Raw genomic sequence first — 24761 nt, 5'->3', positions numbered from 1 at the left:
ATGCAGTGAGGAGGACAGAGGGAGAGGGAGAGAGAATCCCAAGCAGACTCCCTGCTTAGTGTGGATCCCGATGTGGGGCTTGATCTCAGGACCCTGAGATCATGACCCCAGCTGAAATCAAGAGTTGGATGCTCAACCAAATGAGCTACTCATGTGCCCCGGAGTCAGTGCTCTTTACACTTCTCCACTCCTTTGTGAAGATGACCACTTTTTAGACAGGTGAACCCCCCAGGCTTGACCCTTTGGCACCAAGTTCTTATGAACACATACAGCTCCTGTTATGCATCCTGTTTACTCACTGAAAGGCTTTCAGCTCCTCTAAGCTTCAGATTAAGCCAGCTAAATTGCCTTATTCTTAAGGGAGATCTGACCAGAAGAGATCTCTGGGACACCCTGTGTAGGAATCCATAGCCCTTCAGTGTGTCTGCAATTTTTGCATTCCAGAAAATGGTTGAACTTATAAACTGTTGTTAAGATCATAGAACTCGTGAAGTTTATTATACGTGTTGCCGAAGCGAGCACAGAACTCATGAAGTTTAAAAGAAGCTGTTAGTATAGATGACACAGATTTTTCTTGCTTTTATGAGAGCTCAACCCTCAGAAACCTTTCTCCTAATCACTCATGAGCTTGGTTATCATGTAGCAGGTACCATTTTATTGTTTGATGCTGGGCAGCTGCTTCCATTGCCACCAAGACCCCTGGAGAGCCTCTGTACCCCCAGGAATGAGGGCTGCCTCCCCTCCCAGGTCCACTCCCTTGGGTGCCATCCTCTCTGCTTGAGTGAATGATGTGTCAGAGCCATTGGGGCCACAGCTGTGTGGTCTTCTGTGGAGAGAATTACTGTTTTTACCTAGTCCTGTATTTCATGGAAAGTAACTAAAGTAGTGCTGCCCTTACCTTAATGCCTTGGATATCTTCAGTGAAACACAGCCCTCATTTCCATTATAATCTCTCAACATGGCAGGCTGGGCTTGGGCTTGGGCTCAGACTGGATACCAAGGTCTGCTTTCAGTCATTTCTCACTGATGACCAAGGGTTGCTTGTTGGGATGTCTTCTGACAGGAAGTTCTTTGGTTGTTCATTAACATGGGTTCCTGGTGATCCAGCATCTCTAACCCCCAATACTTTAGCCATACCCAGATGTCCCTCTCAGTGCTGGCATCCAAGGATAGCAAAAAGTCTACTACTAATTTTTATGTTTGAAGAAAGAGATAAGTGCTTGCTTCGACAGCACATATACTAAAATTGAAGAAAGAGATGAGATCATAAAGTGAAGATGGCCATAGCAGTTGGTAATGGTTCTAGAGGTTTTGTTTGGCAATGTATGTAGCTAATTACCTGGACCATCCTGCTTCTGTTTAAATAAGGTCATCTTCTTGTGCAAAGTACTATTACCTGTACATGTGGTAGTGGAAAACTTTTGAGAAAGAGATCACATGAATTTGGAGTTACTAATCAGATAAGTGAGGAGGAGAAGTCCCAGGAAAGAACGCCCTGTGCCGTAAACAGAATTACAGGTTACCTGGAATCTCTGTGTGTATTTGTTCATGGCATTAGCTCATAATTTGGGTCCAAGATCTGCTTATTACACTTCTTATAAATGTGTCTTCCTGCTGGCAGGAATTGTCCATCTGGGATGGTAATTGTGGGACAGGCCATCCCCAGTTTCATTAGTTTGGCCAGAAGTCAACACTTTGGCCAAGCATGAGAACCAAATTAATGTGAATATATAACCCTGGCAGGTCTGAGGTTAAAAATGTGAGTGTCTTTAGTGAAGCAAGATGTAGGGATTGGTCTCTTCCACAAGGGTTCTACATTCAGTATGGTGTCTGTTGTCTCAGCCCTGTGTCATGGATGATTATTATTTAGTGGAGACAAAGCCCTTTCCATAGGCACTGCATATTTTGGGCCATAGGAGACTGATATCTAAGTGACTGCAGTGTGACCAGTTTGTTTCTGGCTCTTTACTACTGTCTTTGTTCTGTCAATAAAGTGATGGAGAATGTGGGGATTTTTACATTGATTAAGGAAAAGGTTAGGGCCAGCATCTTTTCCTTTTAGGTCCTCCTGTGAATTTTCTTCAGACACACTAGCCAACAAACATTTATTTGAAATACTACCATCTGAAACCTAACATCCATCTATTGGTGCACTCTGGTAGCCAGGAATCTGAGACTATCTCACATCCTTGCCCTAAGAGCACTTGAGGTTTAGATTGAGGTGGATTTTACCCACTTCCTTCTCTGCTTCCTATCTTTCCTTCTCCAAAAGCTACAGACTTTTTTTTTTTTACTTATTTCACTGGTTACTTTTAGAAATATTTTAAATAAGCCGCTTTTCCCCTCTACTGGAAAACCCTTTTCCATCAGGAAAGTGCATTTCAAAGCTTCTGAAGGCTGTTTTAACAACTTTTGTCAGAGCTCTTTTGGAAAGGTGAAATTGATAATTCCATCAGGTTAAAAAGAAAGTTGGTTTCCCACTTCCTGTCTGAAAAAGGATTTTCCATTTGAATAGGTTAGTAGGTTGCTTCAAGTGGCCTTCAATGAGGGTGGGCTGGGTTCTGCCCCAGGTTGGTCCTGGAATCTTAGCCAGTTTTAGGACATCCTAGGGATATGAATTTGCTCTAGGATTTGCATGAGTGTGTGTGTGTGTGTGTGTGTGTGTGTGTGTGTGCTTTACATGCAGCAGGTCCTTGGTCAGTTGGTGGTGTTGTTGATATTGATATAAATGAGGTTTTATTTGGTTTAGCCAAAGTTGGCTGCACTTCTCTGGAAAGCTGGCAGGTAATCCTTTCTCCCTGACTTCTCAGGAGTACCTGTGGTTGAAGACCATGAATGCCTCTCTAGAGTCACAGTTGCCTGAATTTATTATCCATGTGGGTCCAGTCAGTCTCTGGGGCTCTCTGTTGGCCTGGGTTCATGGGTTGATGGACATATAGTCAGTGGGTAATGGGAATGGAAGTCTTAAGCTGTATGCCTTTCTAGGTCTGATCCAAGACCTTCCTTCTGTTGATGAGGAGATCAAGGACCAGAAAGGAGGAGGAACCCAAATGAAGCACAGAATCCAGGAGTTCTGACTCATGGTTCAAGTTACTAGCTGCTACTTCAGGGGTCCACAGATGGCAAAAATCATAATCACCTGGGTGTGTGTTAACCACGCAGATTCCTCGGGCACCTCAATGAGATTCTGATTTTAATAAATACTTGTGGGCAACATTGTGCAATCAAGATATAATGTGAGCTGTATGTGTAATTTAAAATTTTCTAGTGGTCACACTGAAAAAGTAAAAGGAAATAAGTGTAATTTTAATAATAGATTTCATTTAATCCAATATAGACAATTTACTACCATAACATATATATCTATATAGATATTAGTGAGTTGACTTTTTTGGATACTGAATCTTAGAAATTTGGTGAGTATTTTATACCTATAATGCATCTTAATTTGGATTAGTCACATTTCAAGTATCAAAAGCAAGTAGCTAGTGGCTATCATATAGGACACTGAAGATCTATAACTGTTCCTTACCAAGCATTGGAACTCTTCATAAAAGGCATACCAACATAAAAGGCTGCCAAAAAATAAAGAACTCCCCATTGCTAGACTTAAGCGTCTAGTGCTATAAAGTTCAAAATCCAAGTGCCCCACTGCCTGAACCTTGTTAAACTTTGTGGGCTGCAGCACATTAGTAGACAGGGATGTGTTTACACAGAAAATATGCAGGAAACCATTGGCTGTCAGATGACACAGACATCTTGAGGCCACACGCCACTTAAGTACCGCTGAGCGTGTGCGTTTGCACGTGTAGACTATTGTGCAAGCGCTGGGAACTATATGTACTGAAGGCGCAGGCACCCTGTGAAGTGTTTCAGTGGAATTTTCAACCAGAAGCAGCTGATAATTTTCCAATTTAATCTTTGAACACAGTTGGGGGATTTTTGCTCATGAATCAACTTGTTTGGCTTGACAGAACTTCTCTGTGCTCTGTCCATGCCTCACAAAGGTGCTCTGTGTGTAAATTTGCAGGGGGGTGGAAGGAGGATCATGGAAGTTCAGGGTAAACTTTTCTGAAAAATGCAACACTGGGGAGCCAGGGTGGAGATGCAGGAAGGGTCCTCAAGCTAACTTTCCATTCTCCCCACCAGAAGTGGTTTTCAAGGGGTTGAGGGTGGAAAAACATTTGAATTCTAGCTAATAAGATAGAAGCACACATGACGGGACTTATCTTTCTATATAGTGTTAATGTAATTAATGTAATTATTGATTATGTCTGAAGAATGGTTATGAAGATATCAGTTCAGATGTGAGTCTCATCATTCTTTTTCATTTGTCTTATGCTTCATTTTGATTTTTAAAAAAAGGAGAAAAAAGTGAACCATCAGAAGAAAATTGGGTATTTTGTGCATGGTCTGTACTTGGAAGGATGTCATGTTGTGTTGTGAAGCCACTTTAGTGGCATCTACTTACGAGGCATGCTGTGGTGTTGGAGAGTGAAGGAGGCTGAGAACCCAGAATACACAATAATAATAACAACTTCATAACAAGAACAACCACCAACAATTACCAAACATTGATTATGTCTCAGACCCTGATACTCATTTAATTTAATCATTTAATCCTTGCAATAACCCTTGAAGTAGGCACTAGTATTTATATCCTTATTTTCCATTGAGGAAACTGGAGCACAGAGATGTTAGCTGCTTTGCTCAGGTCATCCAGCTGGTAAGGAGCAGAACTGGGGTTGAATCCAGGTGGATGCTTAGTTCTTACCCAAAAGATTACAACCTATTACACTTGGAAGACTCCTTCAATATCCTTCTGCCAACTTCCCATCAAAGCAGAAATCTCTCTTACCTTCCAAGCAGGCAGTCATCCAGCCCCCACTCAAATGCATTGAGCAGTGGGGAGCTCATTACTTGGTTGGAAGTGCATGCCTTTTATAAAAAGATCCAATGGTTGGGAAATTCTTCTTTGTAGTCAATCTCCCTCCTATAATTAGCAAAATTTGACTTTCCCCAATGTTCTTGGGGTAGAGACTTCTTGAAGCTACAATAATATGGAATTACACATGATGGGACTTATATCTCTCTATGTATATTAATATGATTAGAAATTAATTACTTTGGAAGAATAATTGTAAAGGTACAAAGTTTTTAAATCTGCTTTTCACTATTCTTTTTCATCTGCCTATGCTCCAGACAATGGAACTGTTTACTCCACGTCTTGTTATGGATATCAGGAGGTCCCATCTTCATACTTTTGCTCAGGCTGCCTGGAAGAGCCTTCCTTCCACCTGTTCACAACAATACTCTTTGAACCTGAGCTTTCTCCACCATGAAGTCTTCTTTGATAAAGAAAGAAGTTGTTGTTACCAATGACAGCTAAGTGATTTTTTACCTTAAAAGGATGAGAAAATTGGAGGTAATTTCTTTCTTCTAGACCTAGAGAAAATATGAAAGCTGTTTGAGCATCTGTATTGTGTTGGAGGGTGATGAGGCTTCCTTCAGGCAAATCTTTTAACTTGGACTTTGGGCAAATTCTTTAGCATTGTAGGCCTGCTTCCTCAACAGCAAAATGAAATTCTTGAATCAGGGGATCCCACCGGTCAAGGTATACATACCTCGACCCTCTGATCAACTTTTAAGAAATGCCCATTAAGAGTGCTCTGTAAGACCTGTGAATTGGTAAGCCCATTGTGAGTGGAATTCTCTGTGAGAGGAAAATTGAGGGCTGCTGCCCTGATGAAGAAGCAGTATGAATATTTTTGGAAATTGGGAGGGTGGAATCAGCCATTAACACTCTGTTGTTCTGAATAGGAGGTATTTTGGTGGATGGGTGGTAAGAGCATGTTTCTACAATTTGGATAAATACAGGGTTTTGGGTTTGGTGGAGCAAGTTTGATTTTAAGAACTAGAGCATGAGTCATCTCCACTGATGCTTAAATGAGCTGCAGACTGAGCAAAGAAGAAAAAAGGCACCAGCCAGCCATTAGGGCTGTTGGGTACAGAGACTATTAGAAGGACTTCTAAGTTATATATTGATTGACTTTTTTATTTTGTGGTTTTTAAAATTGAAAACTTTTTTTTTCTTTTTTTTTTTAATGAGAGTATGATGGACACCAAGGCTTAGGAATAAGGGTTGTAGCTGGGAAGGGAAGGCCTGTAAGCTTTGCGGAATCCTGAGAAGGGACTGGAACAGTCTATGTACCATGAAGAAAAGACTCCAGGGCACATGGCTCCCCTCAGACGCCAACAAGAAGACCTGGGGAGGCAGCTGAGGGCAGATCAGGGGAGATACTGAGTCTTGCGGAGCTTCAGCAGATGGGGCCAGAAACTATTCAGAAATGCTCTGGACTTCTCAGTTTTGAAGCTCCTTGGAGTGTCCTACTAATAAATATGTAATCAGCAGAGAGAGTCCTGGGTTTCCCTATTTGAGAATTCACACTTTACCAAATCAAGCACTGTGGTCTGAGCTGCCCCATCCCTGGTGTCTTTCCAAAGTATCATCCCACTGCTTTGGTTTTCACCTCTTATGGTTTAGATTCAGTAATTTGTAGCAGAGCCTGTCCTCCACTCTGATCTTGTCCCCTGACCAGACAGTAGAACAATCTGAAAGAGAGGAACCCATGGGAACAATAGTGGCACAACCTCTGGGGAGGCTCCAGGCTATTTCCCAGTAGGGAGGGTCCCACAACCCATGAGAGGGCCCAGCAGCCAGAATGACCCATCTCCCCTTCTCTCCCATTGCATTTGTTCTTCTGGCTTGTGATGGGCCAGGATGAGAAAGAAAAGGGAGAGTTCCAAGAAAAAGCATCTTTCAAGAGTGACAATTTACAAGTTCTCTGCCAGTGTTCCCTATTTACCTCCATGAGCCTTTGAATGGCTTGAGCCCCAATTTACTTTAGTGGAAAGAAGATGTAGCTTACAGACATGCTTTGAAAAATTAAGAACATTATAAATGCCCCAGCATTACCAACTGGCATTTGTTTCTTGGGAATTCCTGACTTTTCCCCATTATTGTGAAACTGCCCTTCAAGAACAAGTCAGAGGTTCTCATAATCACTTCTCACCTGTGGAGAACTGTCAACAGCCTTGATGAAACTCTTGATGAACCCATACTTACAGCCACTGTAAATGCTTCCTAGGCCAGGGCTCAGGAAAGGCCAAGGCTGAAGAGGGACACTGAGCTCCCAAAGGGGACTATGCTTTCCAGGAAGAGTGGCCTGCTGTGGGAGTGTCATGTGGTAGGGAAGAGCCCATGTGCCAGAGTCTGCCTGCTGGAACCATAGCCCAGCTTCACCATTAGCTGTGTGACCTTGAGGAAGCTCCTTAATCTCTCTGGTCTTGGGTTCCTTTTTCGATAGTGGGGAAGGTGATAATACCTATGAGGAGCATTGTCAAGATTAACTGGGTGGACCTGGTGGTGTGTGTAGAATAATTCTGTAAGTACTAGCTCTTTTTGACATTGGTTTATTTTTTTTTTTTTTGAGTTTTTTTTTTTTTTTTTTTTTATTGGTGTTCAATTTACTAACATACAGAATAACACCCAGTGCCCGTCACCCATTCACTCCCACCCCCCGCCCTCCTCCCCTTCTACCACCCCTAGTTCGTTTCCCAGAGTTAGCAGTCTTTACGTTCTGTCTCCCTTTCTGATATTTCCCACACATTTCTTCTCCCTTCCCTTATTTTCCCTTTCACTATTATTTATATTCCCCAAATGAATGAGAACATATAATGTTTGTCCTTCTCCGACTGACTTACTTCACTCAGCATAATACCCTCCAGTTCCATCCACGTTGAAGCAAATGGTGGGTATTTGTCATTTCTAATAGCTGAGTAATATTCCATTGTATACATAAACCACATCTTCTTTATCCATTCATCTTTCGTTGGACACCGAGGCTCCTTCCACAGTTTGGCTATAGTGGCCATTGCTGCTAGAAACATCGGGGTGCAGGTGTCCCGGCGTTTCATTGCATTTGTATCTTTGGGGTAAATCCCCAACAGTGCAATTGCTGGGTCGTAGGGCAGGTATATTTTTAACTGTTTGAGGAACCTCCACACAGTTTTCCAGAGTGGCTGCACCAGTTCACATTCCCACCAACAGTGTAAGAGGGTTCCCTTTTCTCCGCATCCTCTCCAACATTTGTTGTTTCCTGCCTTGTTAATTTTCCCCATTCTCACTGGTGTGAGGTGGTATCTCACTGTGGTTTTGATTTGTATTTCCCTGATGGCAAGTGATGCAGAGCATTTTCTCATATGCATGTTGGCCATGTCTATGTCTTCCTCTGTGAGATTTCTGTTCATGTCTTTTGCCCATTTCATGATTGGATTGTTTGTTTCTTTGGTGTTGAGTTTAATAAGTTCTTTATAGATCTTGGAAACTAGCCCTTTATCTGATATGTCATTTGCAAATATCTTCTCCCATTCTGTAGGTTGTCTTTGAGTTTTGTTGACTGTATCCTTTGCTGTGCAAAAGCTTCTTATCTTGATGAAGTCCCAATAGTTCATTTTTGCTTTTGTTTCTTTTGCCTTCGTGGATGTATCTTGCAAGAAGTTACTATGGCCGAGTTCAAAAAGGGTGTTGCCTGTGTTCTTCTCTAGGATTTTGATGGAATCTTGTCTCACATTTAGATCTTTCATCCATTTTGAGTTTATCTTTGTGTATGGTGAAAGAGAGTGGTCTAGTTTCATTCTTCTGCATGTGGATGTCCAATTTTCCCAGCACCATTTATTGAAGAGACTTTGACATTGGTTTATGATAATGGAACACAAAGGTGCAGATCCCCATATAACATGGGCTATTTACTCCAATTATTCCTCACAGCCACCCTGGAAGGGCAGAGGTATTATCTCCATCTTGTACAGGAAGAAAACTGAGTCCCTGAGAGATAAAGTCTTTTGCTATGCTGCTAAGTAGCAGAACGGGTTTTTTTTTTTTTTTTTTTTTTTAACTCAAGGCAACTTATCACCTATGATTCATTCAGTATTTACCTTAAAAGGTTACCAATAATACTTTAAATAACTGATTAATATAATCTGTAGTCTTTGACATTTGCAACATTTCCTCAAAGTGTGAATAAAGTACACAGGAGGCTTCCCGGGCATCTCAGGTTGTTCTGGGAGTGTCTGTGCAGCTCTACTCAGGCTTCCATGGGCCAATTCCTTGCCTGTGTTCCTAACTGCCCACTGGACAGCTCTACCTTGGTCCCCCACAGATATTTCAACTTCTACATGTTCGAAATGGGTCTCATTACCTTCCTCTAAAACCCCTTCCTCCTCCTACAGTCACTCTTTCAGATTAAGGACCTAACAAAACTCTCCTTCGTCCAGACTGGAGATATTGGCACCAGCTTTGACTCTTCACCCTTACCTGCTCTTAAAATTGGTAGCCACTTCCTGAGGACTAACCTCCACAATGTCTCTTGACTCTGTCTCTTTCCATCCTCAGTGCTACCATTACAGTTGAGGGCAATGTTAGGTAAGGCAGGCATCGCTGGTATAGCAAAGAGATCTCAAAGCACAAATGACATAAAACCAAGAGAAGGATAGTCTTTGCTCACGTAAGAGAACTGGTCAAGTACACTGGTTATAGTCCATGAGCCATGTAGTGACTCAAGCTGATGGAGCCTCCACTGGGCCACCAAGGAACCCTGGATTCAGCTTTATCACTGCCACCTGGAAGGAAAGAGGCACTGAAGAGATACTCAGGAGGTTTGATGAACAGATCTTGCAACTGAACCCATTTCTTCTGATCATACTCCACGTGGTCTCACCCACTCTCAATGGAGGCTAGGAGGCACAGTCCAGCTGTATCATGCTTGGCCATAAAGCCCTTGTAATTTCTTGCCTAGTTTTTGCAGTGGCCCTCACACTGGTCTCTCTGCTTAGTCTCTCTCCACATCTAATCCATACTCTACAATGTTGCCAGAGTTAACTTCAAAATCATCAGTCCTGTAGGCCTCCTGTTGCCTTTAGAACAATACCCATAATGTGGCATTCAAACGGCTCCACAGTGTGACCTAGGCTAACTTGCGGGCTCATATCCTACTCTAAACCTCCAACAGCTTCAGGCTGGCCTTGGCAGATCCCATGCTCCTGCACAAAGCCATGTATGCTTACCACCCTCTATCTCTGTGCTGAATAGGTGGCCCTCTTTCATCACTCATGGTTTGAGATCCCTTTATCCTTTCAGGCATTGTTTGGAAACCATCTTCCTCCTGAAGTCCCCTTCAAGTTGTCCTCAATTGAAAAGGATGACTCCCCTCCATTCTCCTTAAGTATAATTCTCCTATAGTTATAGGAGAAACATTAGGATTACACTTTCTATTATAACTCTTTGTTGAGTCCCTTGCCAAACCAAAAGCTTACCTTGTATTTTTCCTTCTTATTATTGCAGGATAAATCCAACTCTTTGGCATTACACACCAAAGCTTTCATAATCTATTTCAATAGATACATCTAAGCTTCATTTTTGCCACTCTTCCCAGAAGCCTGGTCTGGCCACCTTAAAATGCCCTGTCTCTCTATTGCCCTACATCCTTTTATGTATCTGTGACTTTGGTTCTGCTGCTCTCTGTCTGGAAGGCCCACCATGGCATCTTGGCTATCTGGTAAATGAGTGACCCCATCACATGCATCATTCCTTGGTGTTTCTTCTATCACAGGGGTCCACTCCTCTGGCAGAGCCTCACTGCTATTCTAATCCATCATTCCCAACAGATAGGAATTCCTTGAGAACCAAAACATCTTGATTGGTTTTCTGGACCCTTGCTGCAAGCACCACTTTTGGTGTATAGAAAGATCAAATAAGCATTTCTTGAATGAATGTACCTACCACTTAGATTGCCAGGTGCTGTTTATCTTTGTCACCGGAGAGCTGTGCACAGTGTGAGGATGGTGATTGCCTGAACTGAATCATAGCACAGGACATTTTGAACAGTTTCTTTTGTTGTTTAATGCTCCTACTAAGATGGAAGAATACAAACACATGTCTCATATGTCAAGAAGGACAAGAGTAGGTAAAAATCTGGGGAAAACCCAAAGCCCATAATGAAATTAAAAAAAAAAAAAAAGGAAAAGATAAAAAACAAAGCAAGCAAGCAAGCAAGCCAGCCAGCTAGCCAGTCAGCCTAGGAAAATATATGTGAGAAATGAAGTTCACATTCTTGAACTGTTTCTTCTTTTTTTAAAAAATTGAAACATCTCCAAAGAGTACAGCCTTAAGAAACTTGGCCCAGGTGTATTTAATTTTCCAGAACAATATACTGATGATTATCATCTGGGAGCGTGAATTCTTAACCCTTAGGCCTACACCTACCGTTTGCTAACCACCCTGAAAGCTTTAGGGTTTTTGCCAAGGCAAGAAAAGGGCAGGGGGTAAAGATTGAAGTTTAGTAAACAGAAGAAGAGGATTCTGGATTGACTTGCAGGTGGTTCAGGAAGAGGGGACAGAGTAGTACAGGTGGGGTCTTCAGAAGCGAAGTACTACAGGTCGGGTCTTCAGAAGGGGGAAGAAGAAGTTGGATGCATGACAACATGGCATGTATTTCCTGATAAAATGTTCTCAAGCATTTTCTCAATCCTATGTGTTGGGGCAGAGAAAACAGCCAAGTAGTCATGTTTTACTTTTATATAAAGCTAGAGTTTAGAATTCTGTTGTTCTGCTTGAAATGCAAGGTCTGGATGTCATATACATTGCTTTAAAGCCCAAGTTTCAAAAGTAAACAAAGAAACAAACAAACACACTTTCAAGTCTGGTGCTGAAAAGAATTGAGCCGCGGCTCTTGCGGAGGCTGCTGTCTTTCTGCAGGACAGTCCTGTCCTTGCTTTGCTAATTCTTTAGTTCCTTCAAGATGCTTTATTTTAAATGTAGGCACCCACTTGAGAGAAATGTTCATTTTCATGTCTTTTTTTCCTTTTAGATGAATGAGTAATTATCAAAACAGAAAAGGCGCATGACTGGAGTCCTTTTAGCATTTAGGCAAACATCCTCTGGCAGTTCACAGTCTGGAAGAAGATCTAGTTGCTGCTCTCAGCCGAAGAATTCCACATTGTTGGACAGAACACCTCTTCCCATCTTCCTTTGAAACATGATGTGGCTTTTGTGACATGCCACAAAACCCCTGTCTAGTCTCACTTCCTCAGACATCTCGGGGAAAGGCTAGGGACTGTATTTCTCCCCATTAGTTGGAAATTTCCAACAGTTTTTAAGACAGTGAAGGGACTACATAGTTTGTAAGGGACATAAAACACAGGGATATTTGTGACCTTACCTGGTTCATTTTACAAAACTCTAGATAGGTCCAATTTCTATCTGATATTCTTTGGCACATTTACATCTTGTACTGAAAGCTCTAGAATGTTTCATAGTGACATTTTCCTTTTTTTTTTTTTAAAGATTGTATTTATTTATTCATAAAAGACACACAGAGAGAGGCAGAGACATAGGCAGAGGGAGAAGCAGGCTCCCTGCAGGGAGCCCAATGCAGGACTTGATCCCAAGACCCCGAGATCATGACCTGAGCAAAGGCAGACACTCAACCACTGAGCCACCCAGGGAGTCTCACATTTTCCTCTTTATCTCACTCATCTTCAGCCCTACTGTTGACTCTCCATCTGAAACCCACGATCCTCAGAGAGGTGAAATGAGAGGAAGGTACCCAAGTGTTTGCGCCTCTCTTCCTGCTGAGTTTGCTGGTAGCAACAAAGCCAGGATCTTGGGGGCCCTGCTGTAAAACTCTGACCTGGGACACAGAGGTCCTCTGCCTTCCCCTTGCCCTGCCCTGGAATTTTGTTGTACAGAACCCTTTTTAAGGTTACTTGTAAATCTCCCCTATTCTCCTATTTGATGTGCCTTATACCTTTTCACACTCATTTATTCGCTCATTCATTCAATTTACCAAGTGTTTACTTTTCACAAGGCACTGTGCTTGGTAGTCAGGATATAATGCTATACAAACCAGACACAGGCTCTACTTTCATTGAACTCACAGGCTAGTTGAGGGGCAGTCATAATAGCCACTGCAATGAAGGGATACGTGCAGACTGAAAGGAGGGCAGCAAGAGAAAGAGAGATGATTCCATGATCCTATATACAAAGCCACATGGAACCACATAGAACTAATGGATCTAAATTTCTCAAGGAGCAATTTTTGAATGGAGATATGCAGGGCAAGTAGGATTTGTTTAATTGGATGCAAAAGGGAAAGAGAGTGTGTGAGGTGGGGAAGAGCATATGCAAAGATCCTGTGGCAGGAGTGGGCATGTAATTAAAGGAAGACTCTGACTGGAGCTCAGAGTAAGGAAGTGTCTGAGGCCCAATCATGGAGAGTGTTCTAGTGCTTAAAGTTTTCTCCCTTACCTGGCCAATGGAAGCCAAGGAAGGATTTAAGATAGAACTCTGAGTTTTGAGATCATTCTGGAAACTGTGGGGAAGAATTTAGGCCAGGGCCAAGAAGGATGCTGGGGGACTTGTTATGAAAAAAATTAGTCTCTTGACTTTATAGGTTGTTTGCCATGGAACTGGGGAAAAGTGAAGATGTCTGATTAGTATTAGAAGAGAAAATGTTCTGTCTCCCTTTCTGATATTTCCCACACACTTCTTCTCCCTTCCCTTAGAACATAAAGACTCCTAACTCTGGGAAACGAACTAGGGGTGGTGGAAGGGGAGGAGGGCAGGCGGTAGGGGTGAATGGGTGACGGGCACTGAGGGGGGCACTTGACGGGATGAGCACTGGATGTTGCTTACACAAGCATCTCAAATTCCACTTGCCCAAATCTGCCCTAATGATCTTCTCCCAATATCTCTGTGCTTCTTCCCTCTTCCTGTGTTCCTGTGTCTCCACCCTCTGTGAATGGTTCTCTCTGCATCCAGTTTTGCCAGGTAGAAACTGAAGGTCCACCTTAGTGTCATTTTCTTCACTTCCCACCCACATATCATGGCCAACCCATCAGCAACTTCTGTCCATTTTCTCTTCTTTTTTTTTTATAATAAATTTATTTTTTATTGGTGTTCAATTTGCCAAGTTGATGGTTCTGTAATTCATGGGGGAGAGCTGCGCTGGTGAAATGGATATTAAGGTCATTAGTGAGTGCCCAGTTGGACATTCAAAATTCTCCAGGCAGGTCCTATTTGACTGGTTGTGATAAAGTAGGAAATTGTTCCAGATGTGCAAATTTTAAATAGTAATTCACATGTCTAAATTCTCTGTTGATGAGAGAAGAATTATAAGCCTCAAAGGTCTCCACTCCTATCTTTACTCATAAAAGTAACTGACATTTAATTTTTAGTCTTAAATCAGTATTTATCTATAAGCCTTTCTGTGTCTTGGAGAAATTCCTTCCACAAATGACACCACTTCATCTCAGTCCACACTCAACAAGGAAGTAACATGGAAGCGAGCATGGTGAGAGATTGAAGTCATCTGAGTGGATTTAATGTGAGGCCTCTCCTGCTCCCAGATGTCTTTACTCAAGCCCCTTAGAAGAGCCTTGGCCCAGGCCCTCATGCTATATCATTAATGTCCTGTTACTAACCGCAAAGATCTTAAAAAAACAATTTCCAAATTGTTAAAAAAAATGCAAAATATATGCTACTTTTCAATGTGTTCAGGGATTCTGAGCTTTTTAATATTTTGGAAAGGTTTAGTCTTATAACAAATTAGATTGGGTCACCAATATATTATTACCAATACCACCATAATTACTGATTGTCAGGCCAGACATTATGTCACTTAAACCTATCTGGTAAGTTGTGTTATTTCTTTCATTTTCCAGTGAGAATACTGATGCTCTCAGAGGAGAGAGAACTAGTAAATGGCAAGATGAGGATTTGAAATGAGGTGTGTTTGACTCCAAAGTCAGTGGGCTTTAGCAGATGCGGGTCTCCCTCTGGGGACTTGACACCTATTTTATTATTTATTTTCTTATGCCTCATAGATCGTTTACTCTTTTTAGAACTATGGGCCTTTGATCCATTTTTTGCTTTATTTAAACAAAATGTAGACTAGCCCTAAACAGGGTTTTGAAAGTGATCTGTCAACCTACTATTTGTCTCCTCTTTCCTGACCTAGGTCTATAAAGTATCTTGAAGACAAAAGTTGCCATATAAATGCTGTGTGTTATCTTCTTCATCAAGGACCATGGAAGAAGCTGCTGGTTGGAGATGAATGAGCTTTTGTTTCTGCAAAGTCGAATTTTTATTTTTTAGCTGATATGTTTGGAGCCAGAACTCTTCCCTGGTAAGAAAGATAAATTCCTTGACTCTGAAAAATGACTTTGAGAGCTGGGTAGTAGGAGAGGTTAGCTATTGTGCTGGGTCCTAGTCTTAGAGGTAGCAGAATGGGAAGAGAGGAGGAGGAGAGGTGCTTCTTAGATACTTGCTTCAGTTGGGAAATGGGGACATTTGATATGTGGAATCTGATATTTACCATACATGGTGTTTTTTTGCCCAGAAGGCTCTCAGAAGAATGCATTCTTGCTTTCTCTCTTGTCCACACCCATCAGTGATAATCAGCGCCACTTGGGCGATTCTGGAAGCCAGTCTAAATCAGCTACATTACTTAATAGTTTGAGGGGATGGGTAGAAGAATAGTTTCTCCATTGAAAACTATTAGAGGAATTTATAGGCTGTCGGGGTGTAATTAGCCATGAAAGATACTGGCAGGGGCATGAAGCTAACATTCCTCTCTCATCCCTTGACCCTGCCTCCTTCCATAAGTGGGAGATGTTCTCCATGTCTTGGCATTCGTGTCCTTTTGTTCTGCTCTTTGAGTCTCTGCCCTGGATTAGTTTTTCTGAAGCACACAATGGCGTCCTCAACCTGTATTTCTGTGAGCTCTATTAATAGCTCCTCTTTCGGCTTGCTATTCTATTTATTTCTTGAACTGCATTCAGTGAGATGTGAGCAATTGTGCCAGACAGGCTTTCTGCCATTTTGCATTCATGCATGCTCAGACAGGGAAGGCCTAGAAACACATTTTATTAGTTAGGTACTATAGACAGTCAAGTTTGACCTAGTTGGAAGTTATCAGTATTACTTAAAAGAATAGACTTATTTACCCAAAAATTTTGAAATGTGTGTAATAACTATTTGTTTTCTTTTAGAAAAATGATGCTCACCAGAAACTAATTCTCATAGGGACTCCTGGATCATAGATATTTATCCCCCTCATGAAACAGTACGTGTACTTAGTGGCACTGCAATGAATGTTTTAGAAGTAATGATAGTTTTGTCGTTCCTCAAAAAGCTAGACCTAGAATTACCATATGACCCAGCAATTTCACTCTGAGATTTATACTCAGAAGAATTGAAAACAGGCACTGAAACAAATACATGTATGTGTATGCTTACGGCAGCACTATTCACAATAGCCAAAGAGTAGAAATGACCCAAATTGCCCTCAACAGATTAACAAACAAATGAGTTGTGGTCTCTACACATAAAATAGAATATTATTCAGCCTTAAAAAGGAATAAAATATGGATACATTACTATAATATGGATGAATTTTGAAAACATGGGGCTAAATGAAAGAAGCCAGACCTAAAAGGTCAGATGTTATATGTTTCCATTTATATGAAGTGTGCAGAATGGATAAACCCATGGAGATAGAAGATGCATTGGCAGTTGTCAGGGCCAGGAAGAAAGGGAAAGAGGGAGCTGACTACTTAATGAATATGGGACTTCCTTTTGGGTAATGAAAATGTCTCAGAGCACAATATTTGATCATACTAAATGCCACTAAATTATTTTCCTTAAAATGGTTTATTTGTGTTATGTGAATTTCACCTTAATGAAAAAAATAATAACTATAGCAAATACCTACTAAGCACTTGCTATGAACCAGGCACTGTACTGGGCATTTCACATAATTCTCTCTTGAGGCTGTATAACTTCTCTGTGAGGCAGGTGATATATTCCTTCCATTTTACAGTTAAAGACTCTGACTGGGGCAACTGGTTGACTCAATTAAGCATCTGCCTTTGGCTCAGGTCATGGTTCCAGAGTCCTGGGATCGAGCCCCCCATCAGGCTCCTTGCTTGGTGGGGAGTGCAGTTTTCCCTCTCCTCTCTGCTTCTCCCCTCTTCTTGTGTTCTTACTTGCTCTCTCTCTCAAATAAATAAATAAATAAAATCTTTAAAAAAATATTAGGTAACCAAATATTAGGTAACCCTGATTGAAACCCAGAGAAGTTAAGCAAGACACTCTCCCCTGACCAGCTTTCTAAAACCTTGAATTCCTAGTGCTGAACACAGCAAGTTGGAGAAACTTGATCGGAAATAGAGTCGTTTTTCAATTCCATCAATTTTGAAAGAATGCCTCTCTGCTCTGAATTTGGACACTGGCTGGTAAGTGAGTTAGAGGCTGTGGTTCTGTGTTTAAAAGGAATGTCACAAAGAACTAGTTCTAGATGTGTGCAGAGGTGGCCTTTAGAATTTTTTTTGCCAGCAAGACTTCTTGGTGGGATCTCCTAATTAAGGGTTCTCAGGGAGCAGGCAAGATGGTGTTAGGATGGACACAGGGGATCAATCAAAGTGGCATTGGGCTCCGAATTCATACTTGACTGGCCCATTGTCAAGTTTCCTTATAAATTTTTCATTTATAAAATTTTAGTGTAAATCTCGTGGAGTCAGTGACTGGGGATTCAAGGTTCTTCAAATATGCAGAACATGAGGTGTCTGGGGTGACTTTTGCATAATCTGTTTTTCCCTGTGGTTTACTAATGTGATTTTATGAAGACCTAACTGGTAAGACCTGCCTATTGTACTGGGGTACTTTTTTCATGCTACATTCATTTACTCACTTGCTCACTCATTCGTTCACTCATTCACTCATTCATTCATTCATTCATCCATCCATCCATTCACTCACTCACTCACTCACTCACTCACTCATTCATTTAATTCACTCACTCATCTACTTACTGTCACTAGCCCACTAGCTTACATATTCCTTAACTCATCACTCCCTCATTCCTTGATTGATGGAATCATTTAATCTGCATGAATAATACATGAAAAGTTGCTTGTAAAAATGTAAACAGTATAGAAATCCTGCAAGAAGTGAGAATCCTTTGGTACTAAGCTTCTGGGCTTCCCCTCCATCCTGATCTGAGTCCCAGCAGTACATCCTACTGCTCATCATTCATTATTTTGTATGTAGGCTTCATGCCTTCTTCCAGACATTTATTATATATATAGATGAACACTGTATGGGTTTTCTGATGTTGTATATATAATCATAATGGATTCCTGTTCTGGAAAGGCTTTTTAAAATAACAACTGTTTTATTTTTTGACTTTTAAATCTATTTTTAAATTTTTTATTGTAATAGAATTTTGCCGGTTATTCTAGAATTCCCTTACTCCCACCAAAAGTAATCACTTTTATGGTTTTTATGGTATTAAGTTTCTTGTATATTTATGGTTTAGTTAAAAGTATGCAGCCCTACACATCATAATTTTGCCTACTGAAAAGTTTTTATATATGAATTTGAAGAACCTGGCCCATTTGACCTGTGGACTATGCTCCAGGCTGAATTTTGCTGATTGTGCCCTCATTGTGCAGTTCAACATGCTCCTGTGTTCCCTGTCTTCCTATAAATTGACAGCTGGATCCAGAGGCAGATTCAGGATCAGCCCCTGGGATAGGTGATTATAGCTGGTGCTGTATTCTTCTGTCATGTACCTGTTCTTTTCCCTCTTATTTTTAATGTTGGAGGATATGATGCATGTCACCTAGATCCATTCATTTGTTGGAAGCTGCAGAACAGTGATGTTCTAAGACTATCACTTTGTTTTCATTTATTATCTGGAATAGTTTTAAAAGGATATACTTCCTTTCATCCACTATTTGGTTATCTAATAGTTTATACATATTGGAAAGTAAGATACATGTTTGATAGTTTCCTTTCTTTTAAAAAAATGTATTTATTTGAGAGAGAGAGAGAGAGAGAGAGAGAAGGAGAGAGAAAAGGAGCAGAGAGAGGAGCAGGGGGAGAGGGGAGGCAGGGAGTCTCATTGGGCTCAATCCAAGGACTCTGGGGTCATGACCTGAGCCGATGCTTAACCAACTAAGCCAAACAGGCACTCCCTTTTACTTAAGTTTTCAAGATCATGTACTGGTTCTTTGTCATCCTCAAAAGTTTACCTGTTAGGTTTTTCAAACATGTCATCATGAGCTCATAGGTTTAAATATACTTGATGAATTCCAATTTCTTGTAATTCTCATCCTTATGGAAGTCACATTGTCCCATCTGTGAGTTAGAGAAGCTCTTCCACTTAGACCTCTGTGATCAGCTGCTCTCGTATCTCCTTGACATGATTCTAGAACTGGGTTGGCCTTTGTTTCTAGGCTTTCTCAGTGGACAGAGCTAAGAAAACACGCATACATACACAGACAGACAAACTCTGTCTCTCTCACCACCTATCTGTCATCTGTCTAGAAGCAGATAAAATGCCATATCAGTTCACACTAATTCCTTTAAATTTTTTTTAAATTTAAATTCAATTTAATTAACCTGTAGTGTATTATTAGTTTAAGGGGTAGAATTTAGTAATTTATCAGTTGCATATAACACCCAGTGCTCATGACATCAAGAGCCCTCCTTAATGCCCATCACCCAGTTTAGAAATGGACAGAAATGATGAACAGACATTTCTCCAAAGAAGACATACAAATGGCCAACATACACATGAAAAAATGCTCAACGTCACTTGGCATCAGGGAAATACAAATCCAAACCTCAGTGAGATACCACCTCACACCAGTCAGAATGGCTAAAATTAACAACACACCAATTTCTCTAAAAACATTTTTTCCTTTTATTTAAATTCAATATGCCAACATATAGTATAATACCCAGTGCTCATCTCATCATGTGTCTCCTTAATAACCCGTCACCCAGTTAGCCCATCACCCCACCCACCTCCTCTTATGCAACCCTTTGTTTGTTTCCCAGAATTAGGAGTCTCTCATGGTTTGTCTTCCTCTCTAATTTTTCCCCATTCAGTTTCCCTCCTTATTTATGGTCCCTTTCACTGTTTCCTATATTTCACATATGAGTGAGACCATATGATAATTGTCTTTCTCTGATTGACTTATTTCACTCAGCATAATGCCCTCCAATTCCAACCACATCAAAATAAATGGTAGGTATTGGTCCTTTCTGATGACTAATATTCCATTGTATATATATACCACATCTTCTTTATCCATTCACCTGTCAATGGACATCTTGGCTCCTTCCACAGTTTGGCTATTGTGGACATTGCTACTATGAACATTGGGGTGCAGGCCATCTGTTTCACTACATCTGTGTCTTTGGGGTAAATACCTAGTAGTGCAATTACTGGGTCATAGGGTAGCTCTATTATTAACTTCTTGAGGAACCTCCACATTGTTTTCCAGAGAGGCTGCACCAGCTTGTGTTCCCACCAACAATGTAAAAGTGTTCCCCTTTCTCCACATCCTTGCCAACAGTTGTCTTGTTAATTTTAGCCATTCTTATGGGTGTAAAGTAGTCTCTCATTGTAGTTTTGATCTGTATTTCCCTGATGGCAATTGATGAATAAAACACCAACTTCTAATTCAAATTAAAGACTACAGGGTTTTTACTTTACCTCCTCTATATTACATCTGTATCTCCCCTCTTTCACACCAAAAATCTTAGTTCCCATGTATATAGGATTAAACTATCCCATAATTACTTGCTTTATCTCTTGGTATAAACACAACAGTCTCAGAATAACAACATAATACTATTACCACCAATCATGATTCCTCAGAACAGTTAACTGTATTACATATGCTATTTCTTGTCTTTCCATTATTTCATGGCTTTACTACATCCTCACAGTCGGATCTGTGTTCACATGGTCCTATAGTATATATATTATAAGGTTCTCTGTTAACTTTCATTTAGTCTTAGTTCTTCAAGCAGCTACAGGTTAAGTGCTCACCATCTGTCCTTATGTGTTCTCTAGTCATTTTTGTTGTCTGAAACATGGGCTTTAGTAGATTCCTCAGGAAGAACTCAAGGGAACAGTATTTTCTGAGTTTTTGTATGATAGAAACAGTTGGTCTCTGCTCTTTATACACAAGGGCGATACTGCTGAATGCATGACAAATGAGCGCCATGTGGGATCTGGGATTTTCTTTTGCTCTAAGGGACACTATTTGGACAACTGGCAAAGTTAGAATTAAGTCTGTATAATAGGTCTGAACAATAGCTTATTAATTTTCTTACTTTCAAATCATATTGTGGTTGTGTAAGAGAATGGTTTTGTTTTGAGGAGACACAAACTCCAGCAATTAGGGGTAGAAGTGCATCGTGTATGCAACTTACATATCCACACAGGTGTGCATGCACACACAGGCACACACGATAAATGGTAATATTTGGGGAATCTAGGTGAAAGGTGTATGGATATTCTGAATTCCTCATGCTATTCTTCAGCTTTTCTGTAAGTCTAAAATGATGTTAAAATAAAAAACAGTATTTAAATAGACATGCATTTCTCAATAGACATGTAAGTGTGTATATCCCTATTTATGCTAGCATCCATAATTTTACAGTACAGTTTTATGGATCTTTTGAATTGTATTTTTTCAAAGACACAGTAGAAACTTCTTATGATGCTTAAGGATTTATACTCGGCACAATAAAATATGCGGTACTGATGACGGATCCAGAAAACATGCAGGAAAAAAAAAAGACATAAATGACTTCTTTACAAAGAAAAAAATTCAGCAACAATGCAAAAATACAGAGGTTTGATCTTGATTCATTTTGCATAGATGTCGATTTCTGGCATATTTTCTTGATTTTTAACTGAGACCTTGATCCCCTTCTTCTTCTAGTTTTTCCTTTAAAGTCAAATAAAAAGGAACAGAGCTATTATTATTTTGCATTGAGTGTCTCAAGTAGATTTAGATTGGTGGTTTCAAAGCAAACAAACAAGAGACAGATGCAATGGAATTTCATAACTAGATGGGCTTTAGGGTGTATCAATTTTCTTAGGCAAGTTCATAAAAAAACAAGTCTTTCCCTCTCATACTCTGTCCTTAGGGACTAATGTTCTAAAAAGGGAGAACAATTTTCCAGTAAAATTAACTCTGTTGAAGATGTGATGGATTTTAAAGACATTCCCCTTTTGTGATATTTTTTAAGGCTTGTGGAGATAAACCACTATGTAGCTACTGGGGGGCCTCCCCGGTGGGCTGCATTCTTGTCCGATGTCGTGGCACAGGTGGATGTAAGTGGCCTCATGCTTGGATCTCCTGGTTGTCCAAAATACTTTCATCTTTTCCACTGGATGGCAAGTTCTGTTTGAAAAGTGGAAGCACCCCTTAAAGATATGAAACAAGTTTCCATCATTTGGGAGGGCAGTCTCCAACTTACAAATGAATTGTTTTTGAATATTGTTTCTGTTGGTGGCTGGAAATTTAAAATCGCCTTTTTGTAGGACACACCATAGTTAGGTCCCCAGGCCAGGTGACTAAAATTTACCAAGCCCCCCATGTTAATTTCTGAAGCAATCCTACAGCCCCCAATCTCCAAGTGTGACTATGTTCTAGAGCAGTGGCTCTCAACTGGGCCATGGAGGGCACTTTCTGAAAGGCCCCGCTGGCTGCTATCTAACACCCTACACAAATTCCCTGGAGTGTAGATCTTCTCATGGTACTGCTCTGCTCAGGGGCATGCATGCTCCTTGCTGACTACCAAATATATGCCCCTCCTTAGGCAGCATTCAAGCCTTTCAACCACAGGCTCCATTTCTCCTGTCCCACTATGTGCCATTACCCCACATGCTATCTAAAGCTTTGCCTGAACATGCCCCACCCTTCCTCAGTTCCCCACCTTTGCCTATGCTATTCTTGGCACCCAGGATTCAATTTCTATTTGTCTTGACCTAAGAGATACCTCCTCTTTGCTGGCTCATCTCATATACCACGTCCTTTCCTGATTGCTCCTAGTTGGCACTTACTTCTCCGTTCTCTTGAATATATTCTTATCCTACTACTATCTTACCCGTTGTATGGCATGTAGTATTGTCTTTATGGGGTAGTGTTTGTTAGACTATTAATGAGTCCTATGCCTACCTGGGGGGCAGGGATCCTTGTCTTATTCACCTCTGAGAATCTGGCAATGCCTAGCACTGTGCTTTAAATACAGTGGCTGCACAACAAATTCGAAGGTGTTGAACTGCCTCCCTGCCCCCATCCCAATGTCACATATAGGGAGGGGATGGGCAGTATGTGCAAGTGCCCGTAGCAGGCCAGAGAGGGGAGCTGTCTTTGTTACTCTCCAAACATTAATGTCCACAGACAGCTAAGTGCTGTCTACCTTTGGCTTTGAGTCAGATACAATAAAACAAAATCAGCCATTACGAGTAATGCTTTTTAAATATTGTTGTAAGCCTCACAAAAGATGTTTGCTATCCCTGACTGGTGTCAGATGCAATAAATATAATTAATCTCTGGAAACACATAGATGAAATTACTTAAATCATGGCTTTAGTTTGTTTCTAATCCTCTGAATCTCCTGGGCATAGAGCAAGCCACGTGACCTTTTGCTGCTGGAGGCGCCTCCAGCCCTTCTCCCAGGTTTGGCTCTAGGGATTGTGGTTCTTTCTGGCCATTTTAAACTTGAAAGTGGAAAATGTTGGGCTCTCCATATCCATCTCTTGGGGACTTACTAAAAGAAAGTTTATTTGTGCAGGAGAGATGACCTCTCCTTTCCTCTTTGACTGTGTTTTCATATCTAATAAAGTCGAGAGTGCATGTTGCAGCAGCTTCCCTTAGGACAAATTCAATGAGTCTTGTAGGTAAATGGCACCGAGTGCTTTCCTCCATCTCAGTATCACCAAATTACTTTTGCCATGAGTCATGATGGCTTTGGAGCTATAATGTAGACACCATTGATTTGATGAGGTAGAGGCAACCTTAGATTTCATCCAGGCCAGTAGCCCCATTTGATAAATAAGAAACTTGGTGAGCTTCCATGTCTTGCTGGGGGTCACTTCTTGTGTGAGTGTCAGAGGCTGGGTGACAACAAGCTCTCTGTTGGGATTCTTTCTACCTCATAGATTTTTCTCAAACATTTTTCCAGGTGGGATTTTTAAAAAAATCTATTTCAGAGAACCATGATGGAAAGACTTGGTTAAGAAGACCATGCTTTTCTTATATTCATTTAACCAGCATTTATGGAGGGCTCACCATAGGCAGGCACTTTCTAAGTGCTGGGGATACCATGATGAGCAAGACAGATACAATGCCTAGAGTGGGGAACCTTCCAGTTTACTGGGGCAGCCAGGAATTAGATAGAATAACTCAATGAATTTTGAAGGATGAATTTATAATGGGAAAGTGTAGGGTGCCTGGAACCTCTAATTGAAGGGTGACAGAATTTTTCCAGTGGAAACCAAGCATATTCTAAGTAAAAGGAGCAGCACGTACAAAGGCTGAGGGTTCAGCGAGCACTTTCTCTCATGTCCACATGCTTACGCTAGACATCTTTGAGGCTACCCACCGCTTCCCTCTCCAACCTTATGTCTCCTGCCCCAATTCTTTGTCCAAGATTTTCTTTATTTTCCTTCCTTTGCACCTACTGTCCCTCTCCTGGAAATAAATTGCTTCCAGTCCTACTCATGCTTTAGGTTTCCGCTTTCCATTTGACTCCTCTAGACTGTTTTGGCAAATTCTCCCATATGATATCATAGCAGCCTTTGTGTACCTTCAGTGGACTTCACAGG

General features: G+C 41.0%; 1 long non-coding RNA gene across 1 annotated transcript in view; it reads left to right on the top strand.

Annotated features, from left to right (window-relative positions):
* Positions 1 to 5208: 5208 nt before the first annotated feature.
* Positions 5209 to 24761, top strand: part of LOC140621630 (uncharacterized) — a 48260-nt gene continuing 28707 nt past the window's right edge. Inside the window, exons 1-2 of the long non-coding RNA XR_012021385.1 lie at positions 5209 to 5425; positions 15078 to 15245. This is a non-coding gene — a long non-coding RNA (uncharacterized lncRNA). The remainder of the gene's footprint in view (positions 5426 to 15077; positions 15246 to 24761) is intronic.

This window comes from Canis lupus, chromosome 30 (genome assembly GCF_048164855.1).
Source record: "Canis lupus baileyi chromosome 30, mCanLup2.hap1, whole genome shotgun sequence".
In the NCBI taxonomy this organism is placed as follows: domain Eukaryota; kingdom Metazoa; phylum Chordata; class Mammalia; order Carnivora; family Canidae; genus Canis; species Canis lupus.
The sequence above is the reverse complement of the archived record's forward strand: the minus strand, read 5'-3'. Positions and strand labels throughout refer to the sequence as shown.